The 16,478-nt window shown below is 41.7% G+C and overlaps 1 protein-coding gene and 3 pseudogenes across 3 annotated transcripts in view; all 4 read left to right on the forward strand.

Moving 5' to 3' along the window:
- SYTL4 (synaptotagmin like 4) overlaps window positions 1-16,478 on the forward strand; it is a 125,060-nt gene that overhangs the window by 24,540 nt on the left and 84,042 nt on the right. The window lies entirely within an intron of this gene.
- LOC148773376 (uncharacterized) lies at window positions 2,599-9,303 on the forward strand (annotated as a pseudogene).
- Window positions 8,597-9,526, forward strand: LOC148773377 (uncharacterized; annotated as a pseudogene).
- LOC148773378 (uncharacterized) lies at window positions 9,456-10,691 on the forward strand (annotated as a pseudogene).

Here is a 16,478-nt window from a genome sequence, read left to right on the forward strand (position 1 = left end):
TGGCTCTAGGTGAGTGCTCACACCATCGTGATTATCTGTGTTGTGAAGATCTTTTTTGTATAGTTCTTCTGTGTATTCTTGCCACCTCTTCTTAATATCTTCTGCTTCTGTTAGGTCCATAACATTTCTGTACTTTATTGAGCTCATCTTTGTGTGAAATGTTCCCTTGGTATCTCTAATTTTCTTGAAGAGATCTCTAGTCTTTCCCATTCTATTGTTTTCCTCTATTTCTTTGCACTAATTGCTGAGGAAGGCTTTCTTATCTCTCCTTGCTATTCTTTGGAACTCTGCATTCAGATGGTTATATCTTTCCTTTTCTACTTTGCTTTTCACTTCCCTTCTTTTCACAGCTATTTATAAGGCCTCCTAAGACAGCCCTTTTGCCCTTTTGTATTTCTTTTCTTGGGGTATGGTCCTGATCCCTGTCTCCTGTACAGAGTCACGAACCTCCGTCCATAGTTCATCAGGTACTTTGTTTTTCAGGTCTAGTCCCTTAAATCTATTTCTCACTTCCACTGTATAATCATAAGGGATTTGATTTAGGTCATACCTGAATGGTCTAGTGGTTTTCCCTGCTTTCTTCAATTTAATTCTGAATTTGGCAATCATGAGTTCGTGATCTGAGCCACAGTCAACTCCTAGTCTTGTTTTTGCTGAGTGTATAGAGCTTCTCCATCTTTGGCTGCAAAGAATATAATCAATCTGATTTTGGTGTTGGCCATCTTGTTTTGTCCATGTGTAGAGTCTTCTCTTGAGTTTTTGGAAGAGGGTGTTTGCTGTGACCAGTGCATTGTCTTGGCTAAACTCTATTAGCCTTTGCCCTACTTCATTCTGTACTCCAAGCCCAAATTTGCCTCTTATTCCAGGTATTTCTTGACTTTCTACTTTTGCATTCCAATCTTGTATAATGAAAAGAACATCTTTTTGGGGTGTTAGTTCTAAAAGGTCTTGTATGTCTTCATAGACGTTTTTTCCTTAGAGTTCTGTAAATTCTTACTCAGTTCAGTGGTATAATCTTGTTTATCAGAAGCCCGTACTTGTTAGCCTTTTTCTATGTATTTCCTTGAATAGGAAACACTTTTGCAGAAATATCTTTACAAAAGTATCAGAGTGAAGAAAATAACTGTCTCTAAATGGAAAAAGACTTTGAAAATGCCAAGGTTAAACATCTGATGAGAGTTCATTATAATGCAATTGACAACAGAATTTGGTTATTTCAATAACATCAGTTTTAAAATAACTGTAATTTTTGTTGAAGGAGGTCTTTGAGAGGACATGACCACTGGTTGGCGCATGCGCTAGACCTGGGCAATTCAAGACTCCTCACCTCTTCCCCATCCTTGCAATATACATTCTAAGTTACACTGTTATCAAAAGTCTTAGCTCTTGGAATTCCCTGGTCTCACAGTGGATGAGAGTCTACCTGCCAATTCAGGAGACACAGGTTTGTAATCCAGGAAGATTACACCTGCCGCTGAGCAACTAAGCCTGTGCACCACAAGTACTGAGCCCACATGCTGCAATTACTGGAGCCCTCAGCCTAGAGCCTGTGCCCTGCAACAAGAGAAGCCACCACAATGAGAAACCTGTGCACCCCAATGAAGAGGAGCCCCCAATCATCAAAACTAGAGAAAGCCCATGCAAAAAAACAAAACCAATGAAGACCCACCACAGCCAAAATAAATAGACAAACTTTTAAAAAAACTTAGCTCCTTTAATCAACAGTTTTCTTAAGTAATGAAAGAACTGATAAAGACAGTGTGAAGCACAGAAATTATTGTGATGAAACAGAGTCTTTGTTTTCTAGGCAGATTACTTAAAAGGTAAAAAATACCTTTCATAATCTTATCAAGAACAAAGCAATAGTTCAAGGAAACTTTTTCTTCATTCCACTGACTACACACAGTCTAACTGGTAAAGAGAGATTTGTTATAGACTGTGAGATTGGGTATATGGAAATGGGTATTGGTTTCATATAGGAATTTGGTTCCAGGCATGTTAGTCCCTGCCGGGTATTAAAACTACCCAGTTTTCTCACCAAAAAAATGAAGGAGGAATATCTTTGGTTCTGGTATCATTTTAAGTCAGTATGACTCCTTTGGACAGCAAATAGGGTTGTAAGAAATAAGTCATAAAGATTTATGTGCTGATTTGGGTTTAACTTTTGCCTCTTTCACGTAGTAGCTTTCAGACTTTGAAATTAAGTCACCTAACATCTCTGTGATCTGGAGAAGGAAACGGCAACCCACTCCAGTACTCTTGCCTGGAAAATCCCATGGACGGAGGAGCCCGGTAGGCTACAGTCCATGGGGTCGCAAAGAGTCGGACACGACTGAGTCACTTGACTTCACTTCAGCATCTTTGTGAAAATCATTTGTGAAAAGGCACTGATAACAAAAATACTTTGAACGGCTATTAGGATTAAATGAGAGATTTAAGTAGCTAGCACAATGCATGACGCCGAATAGATGATCCACAAGTGTTACTTCTATTCCAAATTTCATTTGTAAGTGACCCTAGAACGAAAGTCCGAGAAAGACGATCTATTTGTTTCACATGAATTTGCATCTCTCATTGTGGGCTCCTGGGGCTTTCATAATGGTGGCATGGTGAGCTGTCTCTGTCCTCTCTTCAAACATGCCCATATAGGCTAGACATTTTGTTGGCAGTGAGACTGCATCTTTTTGAATTTCACTCATTCTAGGGAGAGCACCTAGATGAGAAAGAGTTAGCTTTGGTGATATGAAGTGATGTTGGGGATAGTTGGCTTGGTTGTCATATCAGGATAGGGATGCCACTGATAGAGTCTCCTGACAGTCTGAGAGTGTAAAGTTTCTGTAATAGCAAGGATATGGAATTTCAGCAATCAACACAGCACACTTGCAAATAGAAGTAAGGATTCTTAGATCCTTACAAGGACTTGTCTGCTGATGACACCCTCCTTTCTCTGACCCAGGACCTTTGGATCAGCTCGCCAGCTTTTAGTGGGAGCAAGTAATTGGAACAGGTAACCCCAGAACATTCTTGAGTGTTCTTTGTGGGACTGGATGAGTTGAAAGACATTTCCTAGGTAATAGCATTGTTCAGCAGACCCAGGCTTCAAACCTGCCTCAGGTTCATTCCTATACTGACGTTTGGGGAAATCAAAATGAGTGCTTTGAATGAAATAATATATGGTATTGAGCTAAGGGTGCCAGGAGAGAAATTGCAGAACGTGGGTTATTTCAACTTTGCCTATTATTGTTCACAGTCAACAAGTTGGGTGTTCTTTCATTGTGTATAGAGAATTCCTCCTCAATACTTGGATTGAAGTTGGAACATGTTCAAATAAATCGGGTGAATGTCCATTTATTAAATTGGAGAAAAGATCCTTGTTAATATGTTAGTATGTTTGTTTCTCTTACTTTACAAAACGTGCGTTTCTACATAAACACACACATTAAATGTTTCTAAAGTTCTTAACTTGATGCCTGTCTTTTCCCCAAGTTTTGTGGCTTTTGATAGAAACAAGATTGCTCATTCCTGAGTTTCCCACACCATTTTGAACTGTCTAAATTGCCAAGTACAGGATGCAGTACAGTCGTCTCCAATGTACAACTGACATTGTACAGGAGACAGGAATCTAGACCATCCCCAAGAAAAGAAATGCAAAAAAGCAAAATGGCTGTCTGAGGAGGCCTTACAAATAGCTGTGAAAAGATGGGAATCAAAAAGCAAAGGAGAAAAGGAAAGATATAAGCATCTGAATGCAGAGTTCCAGCCAATAGCAAGGAGAGATAAGAAAGCCTTCCTTGCGATCAGTGCAAAGAAATAGAGGAAAACAATAGAATGGAAAGACTAGAGATCTCTTTGGAGAAGGGAATGGCAGCCCACTGCAGTACGCTTGCCTGGAGAATCCCATGGGAGGAGCCTGGTAGGCTGCAGTCCATGGGGTCGCTTGGAGTTGGACACGACTGAATGGTTTCCTTTCACTTTTCACTTTCTTGCACCAGAGAAGGAAATGGCAACCCACTCCAGTGTTCTTGCCTGGAGAATCCCAGGGACGGGGGAGCCTGGTGGGCTGCCGTCTATGGGTTGCACAGAGTCGGACACGACTGAAGTGACTTAGCAGCATGTACACTATTGGTATTAAAGCTTTTTTCTTTAAGCCAATTAAATAGAGCTCTTTTATAAATTAATTTTGACAATATTATTCAGATGTAGAAAAGTATCATTTATATGTAAATATAGACATATAAAAGCATGCAGACAGACACAAATAGAGACCATATATAGGTTCCATTCCAAAATCTTAGCCATGAATCAGGTACAACAATACAAAACTCACTAGTTTACAAATAATGCATGCATGCTAAGTTGCTTCAGTCATTTCTGACTCTTTGGGACCCTATGGACTATAGCCCACCAGGCTCCTCTGTTCATGGAAGTTCCCAGGCAAGAATATTTGAGTGCGTTGTCATTTCCTACTCCAGGGAATCTTCCTGACCCAGGGATTGAACCCATGTCTCCTGCATTCTCAGGAAGATTCTTTATTGCTAGTACTTCCTGGGAAGCCCTTATAAATAATAGTAGAATTCAAATGTGTCTTTGGTAGACAAAACAAGTTGAGACTAACCATTCAAATGGCCATGTTTCTAATATATGTGGAGAGAACTTTTAAGATTTGTATTTTCTCTTGACCAGTAATAATATCCCTTTCATGGATCACAGCCTTGTCACGGTGGAAGGGGCTTGCTTAATTCAGTGAAGCTATGAGCTTGGGTGCAGGGCCACGTAAGACGGATGGGTCATAATGGAGAGTTCTGACAAAATGTGTTCCACTGGAGGAGGGAATGGCAAACCACTCCAGTATTCTTGCCACAGGAACCCCATGAACAGTATGAAAAGACAAAAAGATATGACACCGGAAGATGAGGCAAATTGTTCAAACTACCAAACAATTACACTCGTTTCACAGTCTAGTAAGCTATGTTCAAAATCTTTCAGCCTAGGTTTCAGCAGTACATGAACTGAGAACTTCCAGATGTACCAGCTGGATTTAGAAAAGGCAGAGGAACCAGAGATCAAATTGTCAACATTTGTTGGATCATAGAGAAAACAAGGGATTTCCGGAAAAACATCTACTTCTGGTTCATTGACTGCACAAAAATCTTTGATTGTGTGGATCACAACAAACTGGGAACATTCTTAAAGAGATGGGAATACCAGACCACCTTACCTGTCTCCTGAGAAACCGGTATGCAGGTCAAGAAACAAGAGCTTGAACCTTATGTGGAACAACTGACTGGTTCCAAATTGGGAAAGGAGTTTGTCAAGGCTGTATATTGTCACCCTGTTTATTTAACTTATATGCAGAGTACATCATGTGAAATGCTGGACTGGATGAATTACAAGCTTGAATCTAGATTGCTGGGAGGAATATTAGCAACCTCATATATGCAGATGATATCACTCTAATGGCAGGAAGTGAAAAGGAACTAAAGAACCTCTTGATGAAAGTGAAAGAGGAGGGTGAAAAAGCTGGCTTAAAACTCAACATTCAAAAAACTGAGATCATGGCATCCAGTCTTATCACTTCATGGAAAATAGAGGAAAAAGTGGAAGCCATGACAGACTATTTTCTTGGGCTCCATTATCACTGCAGATGACAACTGCAGCCATGGAATTAAAAGGTGCTTGCTCCTTGGAAGGAAAGCTATAAACCTAGACAGGGTATTAAAAAGCAAAGACATACTTTGCCGACAAAGGTCCGTATAGTCAAAGCTATGGTTTTCCCAGTAGTCATATATGGATGTGAGAGTTGGACCCTAAATAGGGCTGAGTGCCAAGGAATTGACATTTTCAAATTGTGGTGTTGAAGACTTGAGAGCCCCTTGGATTGCAAGATCAAGCTAGTTAATCCTAAAGGAAATCAACCCTGAATGTTCATTTTAAGGACTGATGCTGAAGCTGAAGCTCCAATACTTTGGCCACCTGATGCAAAGATGATTCATTGGAAAAGACCCTGATGCTGGGAAAGATTGAGGGCAGTAGGAAAAGGGGGCAACAGAGGATGAGATGGTTGGATGGCATCACTGACTCAATGGAAAGGAGTTTGAGCAAACTCCAGGAGATAGTTGAAGAAAGGGAAGCCTGATGGCTGCAGTCTGTGGGGTTGCAAAGAGTTGGGCACAACTTAGCTACTGAACAACAACAACAACAATAATCATATAGAGGCTATGGACTAGATTTTGGGCACGGGAGCTCTTATAGCAGTGTCTGTTTTAAAAAGCCTCTTTCTGTCACCTTTTCCCCCCTTCAGTCTCAAACAATCCTGGGCAGTATTTTAGTTAGCTGCTGGGGTATTTACATTTCAAAGACATTATGAGATTTACAATTACAATGGACAGAGAAAAAAAGCAAGTTTTTCTCTTAGAAGTTTTGGGGTATATTTCTCTATTATCAGAAATCTGGTGATTACTGTCTGAATTTTTCATTTGTATTAGGGGTTTGATGGTGTAGGGTGTTTTGTCTGTTTCCTTGTCAATCACTGCAACACGTCTCCCTTTGTTCTCCTCACTTTCCCAAGGATTCCACGTCTTAGTGTCTCAGGCTTTGTATCAGAACTTTATCTGCAGCAGCTTGTGCTCTCCTAGTTTTGCAAAATGGGCAGCTATTGTCTCCAACTTATCCTGCTCTGCTGTAAAGCTTGCAGAGTACTGAACAATCACCCATCCTTCTCCACCCTCAGCTCTTCTTCCAAGTGTATAACATGAGCTTCAGCTTCTTATTGCCCATCAGTGGCCAGATGAAGTGCCCACAGTAGAGACTGGCCTACTGTTGCAGCCGTTTGTTTCCTTTCTTTGCTGCAGAGTCCTGTATGTGATTCCTCAAACACATTAAACCAGCTAGCATTTGTGGGGGTGTCCCTGTAGTCATGTAGCAGTCCACAGGCATCTAACCCTGCACTACCTCTGTCCACAGAGACACCACTGGCTAACTTGGGATTTCCCCTATGTATACTACTTTCCCAAGACCCTTCAGGCTTCTGGCTGGCTTGCCAACTGTTGGTTTGCAGTTCTTAGGAGTTCTCTGGCTGGAATTCAAAACCAGTCCACATATAACAGAGGGCAAGGAGAGACCAAAGAAAGAGGCAGCGCACTCCAGATTGGTAGGTTGTGGTTTTAATAAGCAAAGGAACTTATATATGAGGCTTGTCTTGGGTGGTTGCAAGATGAGTCGTTCTCTGCATCTACCACCTGAATCTTAAATTTATATAGAGGCCTTAGTGGGGGGGTCAGTCACATACATAGTCCAGATAGTCTCAGCAACACATGAATAGAACGTACATCCCAGTGACAGCAGAGGCGGGTAAGGAGCCTCTGATTGCCTGGGCCGGGTCGTAGGTCAACCAGCACTCACATCCTCTCAATTACCTCCTCTGTAGAGAGCATCACCAACTCAATGGGCATGAATCTGAGCAAACTCTGGGAGACAGTGGAGGAGAGAAGAGCCTGGTGTGCTGCAGTCCATGGGGTTGGAAAGAGTTGGGCATGACTGAGCGACTAAGCACAGCACATAGTTGGTTTACAATGTTGTTTTATTGTTTTTGCTTTTTTAATTTCTTATATACAATCTTAACTGTGTTATTGAAGACAGATTTCCTTTGCCCTGATTGCTATCTCTTGGTAGAATCTTGATAAGTTTATGATTAGAAACGAAGACTTTCTTGAGATGCGTGTGGTCTTACTTCTTTGGCACATTTCTTACTGGATGTTTTAAGTTATAGAAAACTAGCATGGTAATCTTTCGAAAATGACAATACATCTTGTTCTGGATTAACTCTGGAACTTCACGAAAGAAGCTTGAAGAAGGATCTCAGTACACTACTGAAAATTTATGCTGTTAATATTTCTCCCAAAGAGACCTGCAGCCTTTTATCAGAGTAACTGTACATTGAGAAAAGGGAAATAATCAGACCTTTCAGGGGCTACTGGCCACTGGATCTGAGCTAACACGGATTCTAGGAGACCTGAAGCACCACTGGCCCTCCAGTCAGAGTAGAGGTTTATTGAGGTCAGTTGATCAATGATGTTTTAGTTTAGGTCTATCTCACAATGAGCTCAGTAGCTTCCCAAATCCATCCTGTGGTTATTAATATTTCCTCCATTCCAGAAAGCATAATTAGAATAGACATACATAGCAGCTGGAACAACCAGTACATTCATTCCTTGATCTGTGCAGTGTGGGCTATTCGTGGTGGTAAAGGCCAAGTGGAAGTCATTATAATGAACTGCCTCTACCTACAAAAGTAATAGTAAAAATAATACCACATTTCTGGAGAGATTGCAGATTAGTTCTACCATCAAGGACTTGAAAGATGCAGAGGTTGTGATTTCCTCCATATCCCCCTTCCATTCTATTTGGCCTGTGCAGAAGACAGATGGATCTTGGAGAATGACAGTGGATTATTAAAAGCTTAATCAGTAACTCCAGTTGTAGATGCTGTACCAAATATAGTTTCATTGCTTGAGCAAATTAACACATCACCTGGAATCTGGTATACAACTATTTATCTAGCAAATGATCTTTTTCTTCAATTCATGGGCTGTTAGCCAATGGTTTGAATGAATGGTCAGGGACTTGGAAGGAGCATAGTTGAAAATTGGTGACAAAGAAACTTAGGGAAGAGGTTTGTAGATAGACTTCTCTTAATGGGAAAAAGATGTGAAAATATTTGTGTTGCGTGTGAATATTCACCAAAATGTTACCTCAGAAGAGGAGGATTTTAATAATCAAGTGGATTGAATGACCCATTCTGTGGTTACCATTCAGCATCTTTCCCCAGCCCATCTCTGTCATTGCCCATGCCTATATTCATGTCATAGGTTCATGAACAAAGTGGCCTTGGTGACAAGGATAGTGGTTACATGTGGGCTCAGCAATATGGATTTCCACTCACCAAGGCTGACCTGGCTGCAGCCACTGCTGAGTCCCCAGTCTACCAGCAGTGGAGACCAACATTGGGCCCCTGATACAGCACCATTCTCTAGCATGATTAGCTAGCTACTGATTGATGGCAGGTTGATTACGTTGGACTGCTCCCATCATGGAAGGGGCAGCATTTGTCTTCATTGGAATAGACACTTACTCTGGGTATAGATTTGCCTTCCCTGCATGCAGTGTGTTTTCCAAAACTACCATCTGTAGACTTATAGAATGCCTTAGGTATTTCACAGAGTATTGCTTCTGATCAAGGAACAATGTTTACAATAAAAGAAGTGTGACAATGGGCCCAAGCTCATGGAATTCAGTGGTCTTACCATATCCCCCAAGTTTCCCAAATGGCGCTAGTGGTGAAGAACCTGCCTGCCAGTGCAGGAGACATAAGAGACACAGGTTCGATCCCTGGATCAGGAAGATCCCCTGGAGGAGGGCATGGCAACCCATTCCAATATTCTTGCCTGGGGAATCTTATGGACAAAGGAGCCTGGCAGGCTATAGTCCATAGAGTTGCACACATTTGGACATGACTGAAGTGACTTAGCATGCATGCATGTACTATATCTGCCACTATTCTAAAGCAGCTTGCTTAATAGAACAGTTGAATGACCTTTTGAAGATTTAGTTACAACACCAGCTAGGTGGGCAGTACTTTGCAGGGCTGGGGCAAGGTTCTTTAGAAAACTGTATATTCTCTGAATTAGTATCCAATATATGGTGCTGTTTCTCCAGTAGGCAGGATTTATAGGTCCAGGAATCAAGGGGCAGAAATGAAAGCGCACTACTCACTGTTACCTGTAATAACCCACTCGCTTCCTGTTCTCATGACTTTTATCCTCTGCTGGCATAGAGGTCTTAGTGCCAGAGTGAGGAACGCTTCTATTAGAAGAACTGATGCTTTTGAACTGTGGTGCTGGAGAAGACTCTTGAGAGTCCCTTGTACCGCAAGGAGATCCAACCGGTCCATTCTAAAGGAGATCGATCCTGGGTGTTCATTGGAAGGACTGATACTAAAGCTGAAACTCCAATACTTCGGCCACCTCATGTGAAGAGTTGGCTCACTGGAAAAGACTCTGATGCTGGGAAGGATTGGGGGCGGGAGGAGATGGGGACGACAGAGGATGAGATGGCTGGATGGCATCACCAACTCGATGGACATGAGTTTGAGTGAACTCCGGGAGTTGGTGATGGACAGGGAGGCCTGGCGTGCTGTGATTCATGGGGTTGCAAAGAGTTGGTCACTACTGAGCGACTGAACTGAACTGAACAATGATTCCATTGGAGTGGAAGTTAAGACTGCTACCTAGTCAGTTTGGTCTCCTCATGCCTCTGAATCAACAGGCAAATAAAGGAGTTATGGTGTTACCTGGGGTGATTGATCCTGACTATCAAGGGGAAATTGAACTACTACTACATAGTGGAAGTGAGGAATAATATGTCTGGAATACAGGAGGTGCCTTAGGTCATCTCTTAGTATTACCATGCCTGTGGTCAAAGTTAATGGAAAACTGCCACAAACCAACCCAGGGAAGACTACTAATGATCCAGACCCTTAAGGATTGAAATTTAAGCTTACTCCGCCAGCTAAAGAGCAATGACCAGCTGAGGTGATTGCTGAAGGCAAAGGGAATACAGGATGGGTAGTAGAAGAAGGTAGTTATAAATGCCACCTACAACCAGACAGCCAGTTACAGAGATGAGGACTATAATTGTCATAAGTATTTCCTTTTTATTTTGTTATACATATGTTTGTGTGTGTACATACGCTTCCCTCAAAGCTCAGTTGGTGAAGAATCTGCCTGCAATGCAGGAGACCCCAGTTTGATTCCTGGGTCAGGAAGATCTGCTGGAGAAGGGATAGGCTACCCACTCCAGTATTTTTGGGCTTCCCTTGTGGCTCAGCTGGTAAAGAATCTGTCTGCAATGTGGGAGACCTGGGTTCGATCCCTGGGTTAGGAAAATCCCCTGGAGAAGGGAAAGGCTACCCACTCCAGTATTCTGGCCTGGAGAATTCCATGGACTATACATAAATTAGCAAATATCTCTTTTCCCCTTTCTTATACTCTTATCATACAAGATAAATTGTATTGACTTTATGTCAGTAGTTAAGTATTGCTAATTTTACATCATAGTATTTAAGTTACAGAATATCAGAAGAGTAAGCATCATTCAAGGACTCTACCCCCTCTTCTGGGGAAGGGATTAGTGCATTTTCAGTTGTATATAGGATAGCTGTATCCTGTCAGTGGAACTATGACCTTGTTATTGTCTTATTTGGAGATTAAGTATGGTTTACAGTGATATGTATGAGTACCAAGCTGACAAGGGGTGGAGTAATTATGGTTAATTTTGTGTTAATATGATAGGGCTTAATATTGTTAAAATGATAGTGCTTTCCAAAATAATCAACACTCCACAGGAATAACCACTATTAACATTTTGATGAATATCCTTTTGAACTAAGTTGTACACTTCTTTTTTAAAAAAATCCACCATTCCTGAAGCAGTGCCAGCCTGAATTATTGGACTTTTGGAATTTTCACAACTACCCCATTTCTAGTAGGGTGTATAAAGCAGGAGCAATTGAAGAAAAGAGGAGCACAGTGGAGGAAGCAGATCTGGGGGGGTTCTGTAGTTTAACCCCTTTCTGGACTGTCATATTTGATGCCCTGGATGGACTTCACCCGCATTAAGTCCTGCTGTGCTGGGCTGGGCTTGTGTGCTCTCTGGGAGGGGCTACCTTCTCCACTTCTCACACTCAGAGGAATCTAAGCCAGAACCATGGGTAAATAAGCCACAGTTCCACAGCTGGCTGCCGTGCACAAAGCTCCTTTGCAATACATGGAACCCTCTAGAGCCTAAGGCAACCCAGAGAGAAAAGTTAAGAACTAGTTAATTCTGCAGTGGCCCTGAAAAGGTTAATCCCAAATTGACTGCAGAACACAAATGTGTTCCCACAGGGCAGAATCTAGTCTAATTGCGGGTAGTGATTTCACTCTTCGGAACTAGAGCTTATTATCTAGATTGCAAGGTCATTTTGTTTTCCCTCAGAATGTGAAGAGCCAAAAATTCCTGCCATTTGATTCCTCAGTTAGGTTCAGTTCAGTTGCTCAGTTGCGTCCAACTTTTTGCAACTCCATGGACTGCAGCACACCAGGCTTCCCTGTCCAACACCAACTCCTGGAACTTGCTCAAACTCTTGTCCATCGAGTTGGTGATGCCGTCTAACCATGTCATCCTCTGTTGTCCCTCTCTCCTCCTTTGTCGTCCCACTCTCCTCCTGTCTTCAGTCTTTCCCAGCATTAGGGGCTTTTTCAGTGGGTCAGTTCTTCGCATCAGGTGTCCTAAGCATTGGACCTTCAGCTTCAGCATCAGTCCTCCCAATGAATATTCAGGACTGATTTCCTTTAGGATGGACTAGTTTGATTTCCTTGCTGTCCAAGGGACTCTCAAGAGTCTTCTCCAGCATCACAGTTCAAAAGCATTAATTCTTCACTATTGAGCTTTCTTTATGGTCCAACTCTCACATCTATACACGACTACTGGAAAAACCATTGCTTTAACTAGATGGACCATTGTCAGTAAATGTCTCTGCTTTTTAATATGCTATCTAGGTTCGTCATACCTTTTCTTCCAAAGAGCAAACATCTGAATTTCATGGCTGCAGTCACCATCTGCAGTGATTTTGGAGCCCCCCAAAATAAAGTCTGTCACTGTTTCTGTTGTTTCCCCTTCTATTAGCCATGAAGTGATGGGACCGGATGCCATGATCTTACTTTTTTGAATGTTGAGTTTTAAGCCAGCTTTTTCACTCTACTCCTTCACTTTCATCGAGAGGGTTTGTAGTTCCTCTTTGCTTTCTGTCATAGGGTGGTGTCATCTGCATATCTGAGGTTATTGATATTTCTACCTGTAGTCTTGATTCCAGCTTCTGCTTCATCCAGTCCAGCATTTTGCATGATATACTCTGCATGTAAGGTAAATAAGCAAGATGACAGTATACAGCCTTGATGTGCTCCTTTCCCAATAAGGAACAAGTCCGTTGTTCCATATCTGGATCTCATTTGCTTCTTCACCTGAATACAGATTTCTCAGGAGACAGGTAAGGTGCTCTGGTATTCCTATCTCTTTAAGAACGTTCTACAATTTGTTGTGATCCACACAGTCAAAGGCTTTGGTGTAGTCAATAAAGCAGATGTTTTTTTGGAACTTTCTTTCTTTTTCAGTGATCCAACAGGTGTTGGCAATTTGATCTCCAGTTCCTCTGCCTTTTCTAAATCCAGCTTGAACATCTGGAAGTTCATGGTTCACATACTGTTGAAGCCTCACTTGGAGAATTTTGAGCATTACTTTGCTAGCGTGTGAGGTGCATGCAATTGTGTGGTAGTTTGAACATTCTTTGGTATTGCCTTTCTTTGGGATTGGAATGAAAACTGATGTTTTCCAGTTCTGTGGCAACTGCTAAGTTTTCCAAATTTGCTGGCACATTGAGTGAAGCACTTTTACAGCATCATCTTTTAGGATATGAAACAGCTCAGCTGGAATGCCATCACCTCCACTAGCTTTGTTCATACTGATGCTTCCTACGGCCCACTTGACTTCATTCTCCAGGATGTCTGGCTCTAGGTGAATGATCACATCATCGTTGTTATGTGGGTCATGAAGATCTTTTTTGTACAGTTCTTCTGTGTATTCTTGCCACCTCTTCTTAATATCTTCTGCTTCTTCTAGGTACATACCGTTTCTGTCCTTTATTGAGCCCGTCTTTGCATGAAATGTTTCCTTGGCATCTATAATTTTCTTGAAGAGATCTCTAGTCTTTCCCTTTCTATTGTTTCCCCCAATTTCTTTGCACTGGTCACTGAGGAAGGCTTTCTTAGCTCTCCTTGCTATTCTTTGGAACTCTGCATTCAGTTGGGTTTATCTTTCCTTTTCTCCTTTGCCTTTTGCTTCTTTTCTCAGCTGTTTGTAAGGCTTTCTCAGACAATCATTGTGCCTTTTTGCATTTCTTTTTCTTGGGGATGGTTTTGATCATAGCCTCCTGTACAGTGTCACGAACCTTCGTCCATTGTTCTTCAGGCACTCTCTCTATCAGATCTAATCTTGATTCTATTTGTCACTTATACTTTATAATCATAAGGTATTTGATTTAGGTCATACCTAAATGGTCTAATGCTTTTCCCTACTTTCTTCAATTTAAGTCTGAATTTGTCAATAAGGAGTTTATGATCTGAGTCACAGTTGGATCCTAGTTTTGTTTTTGCTGATTGTATAGAGCTTTTCTATCTTTGGCTGCAAATAATATAATCAATCTGATTTTGGTATTGAGCGTCTGGTGATGTCCGTGTGTAGAGTCCTCTCTTGTGTTGTTGGAAGAGGGTGTTTGCTATGACCAGTGTGTTCTCTTGGCAAAACTTTGTTAGCCTTTGCCTAGCTTCATTCTGTACTCCAAGGCCAAATTTGCCTGTTTCTCCAGGTATCTATTGACTTTCTACTTTTGCATTCCAGTCCACTATGAAGAAAAGGACATCTTTTTTTGGTGTTACTTCTAGGACGTCATGTAGGTCATCATAGAACTGTCCAATTTCAGCTTCTTTGGCATTAGTGGTTGGGGCACAGACTTGGATTATTGTGATATTGAATGGTTTGCCTTGGAAACGAACAGAGATCATTTTTGAGATTGCACCCAGGTACTGCATTTCAGACTCTTTTGTTGACTATGAGGGCTAGTGCATTTCTTCTAAGGGATTCTTGCCCACAGTAGTAGATACAATGGTTATCTGAATTAAATTCACCCGTTCTGGTCCATTTTAGTTTGCTGATTCCTAAAATGTGGATGTTCACTCTTGCCATCTCTTATTTTATCACTTCCGATTTACCTTGATTCATGGACCTAATATTCCAGGTTACTATGCAATATTGTTCTTTATAGCATTAGACTTTACTTCCGTCACCAGTCACATCCACAACTGGGCATTGTTTTCTCTTTGGCTCAGCCTCTTCATTCTTTCTGAAGCTATCTCTCTACTCTTCTCCAGTAGTATATTGGGCACCTACCAACCTGGGGAGTTAATCTTTCAGTGTCATATCTTTTTGCCTTTTCATAATGTTCATGGGGTTCTCAAGGCAAGAATACTGAAGTGGTTTGCCATTCCCTTCTCCAGTGGATCACATTTTGTCAGAACTTTCTACCGTGACCAGTCTGTCTTCGGTGGCCCTACATGGCATGGGTCATAGTTTCATTGAATTAGACATGTCGGTGATCCAAGTGATCAGTTTGGTTAGTTTTCTGTAATTGTGGTTTCCATTGTCTCTGCTCTCTGAGAGATAACGATAAGAGGCTTGTGGAAGCTTCCCTGGACATCAACATGTGAAGGCCAAACAGTTGTATAGAGATGGGAATGATACCAACCCACAACACTCATTGGGTGACCCATTAGTTCATCCAGTCTCTCTGCCTCTCTTGAGGCCACAGACAGCTACTGTGGAGAAATTTCCACTTGATCCTTCCTCTTATCAGAATGTTGCAAGATGATGACAGACTTTATGTGAACAGTTCTGATGGTGTCAACCTTTTCAGCAACTGTGTGGATTTCAATTCCAGTATATGTAAATTTGGGGTCATTCCTTAAGTCATCATTCAACTGCCCTATGCACAGCCCCATCACCTCTTCCTTCTCAGTGCTCCGAGTGTGGTTGATACATACTTGGAAAGCATCCAACTCCAGATGAACTGCTTGCACCACCAAATTGGGTTTTGACCAAGATCTAGACTTAAACAGCACTGGGAAGTCCTGTGTCACAGCACATCTGGAGTCCCAGTTGGGAAAAGGTCCCAGGTAGCAAGTCCACTCTGTGGATCAGGCTTTTTTTCCCCTATATCTCCTCAAAAGAAATGACACTAGTAGATATGTGTAGAACATCTTGTCCTTATTCCCTGTATTTGCTTTTCCACTGCCCAGTGTTACCCTGACCTGAAATAATCAACCCTTTTGTCATCAAGTTTATCAGTTTATTGACAAGGCTGTTGAAGAACACCCTAGAGTGGTGGAATCTTCCCCAGCAGAGATGTGAGAGAGCTAATTCTTAGGTAGGTAGATAAGAAGTCTGGGGACCCTGAGGAGGAGGAAGGGGTCTGGGGCTCTCAAGGAGGGGAAAAGGACAAATGTTTTTTCTACATTGCTTTGTCTTAGTCAGTATAACAATGTGTCTTGCTGGAGGATGTGTTTCTCCTTAACAAGAACCTTCTGACTAATCTTGTTATCTTAAGACTATGTTGTGGGAGTGGGTCTGTAAGACCTTTCTATCTTACTTCTAATCTTGTTAATTTAAGATGTATGTTGGGTGATTGGGTCTGGTAAAATATATAAGGCCTTGATAAGACTACCAAATGGGGCACTCTCCAGTCCCCGCTTCTGATCCGCATCAGAAGCTTTCTCTGTCCCGTTTTATACTTTAATGAAACTCTGTTACACCAAAGCTCTGGAATGATCAAA

Source organism: Moschus berezovskii, chromosome X (genome assembly GCF_049115385.1).
Source record: "Moschus berezovskii isolate FMDL1 chromosome X, NW_MosBer_1.0, whole genome shotgun sequence".
In the NCBI taxonomy this organism is placed as follows: domain Eukaryota; kingdom Metazoa; phylum Chordata; class Mammalia; order Artiodactyla; family Moschidae; genus Moschus; species Moschus berezovskii.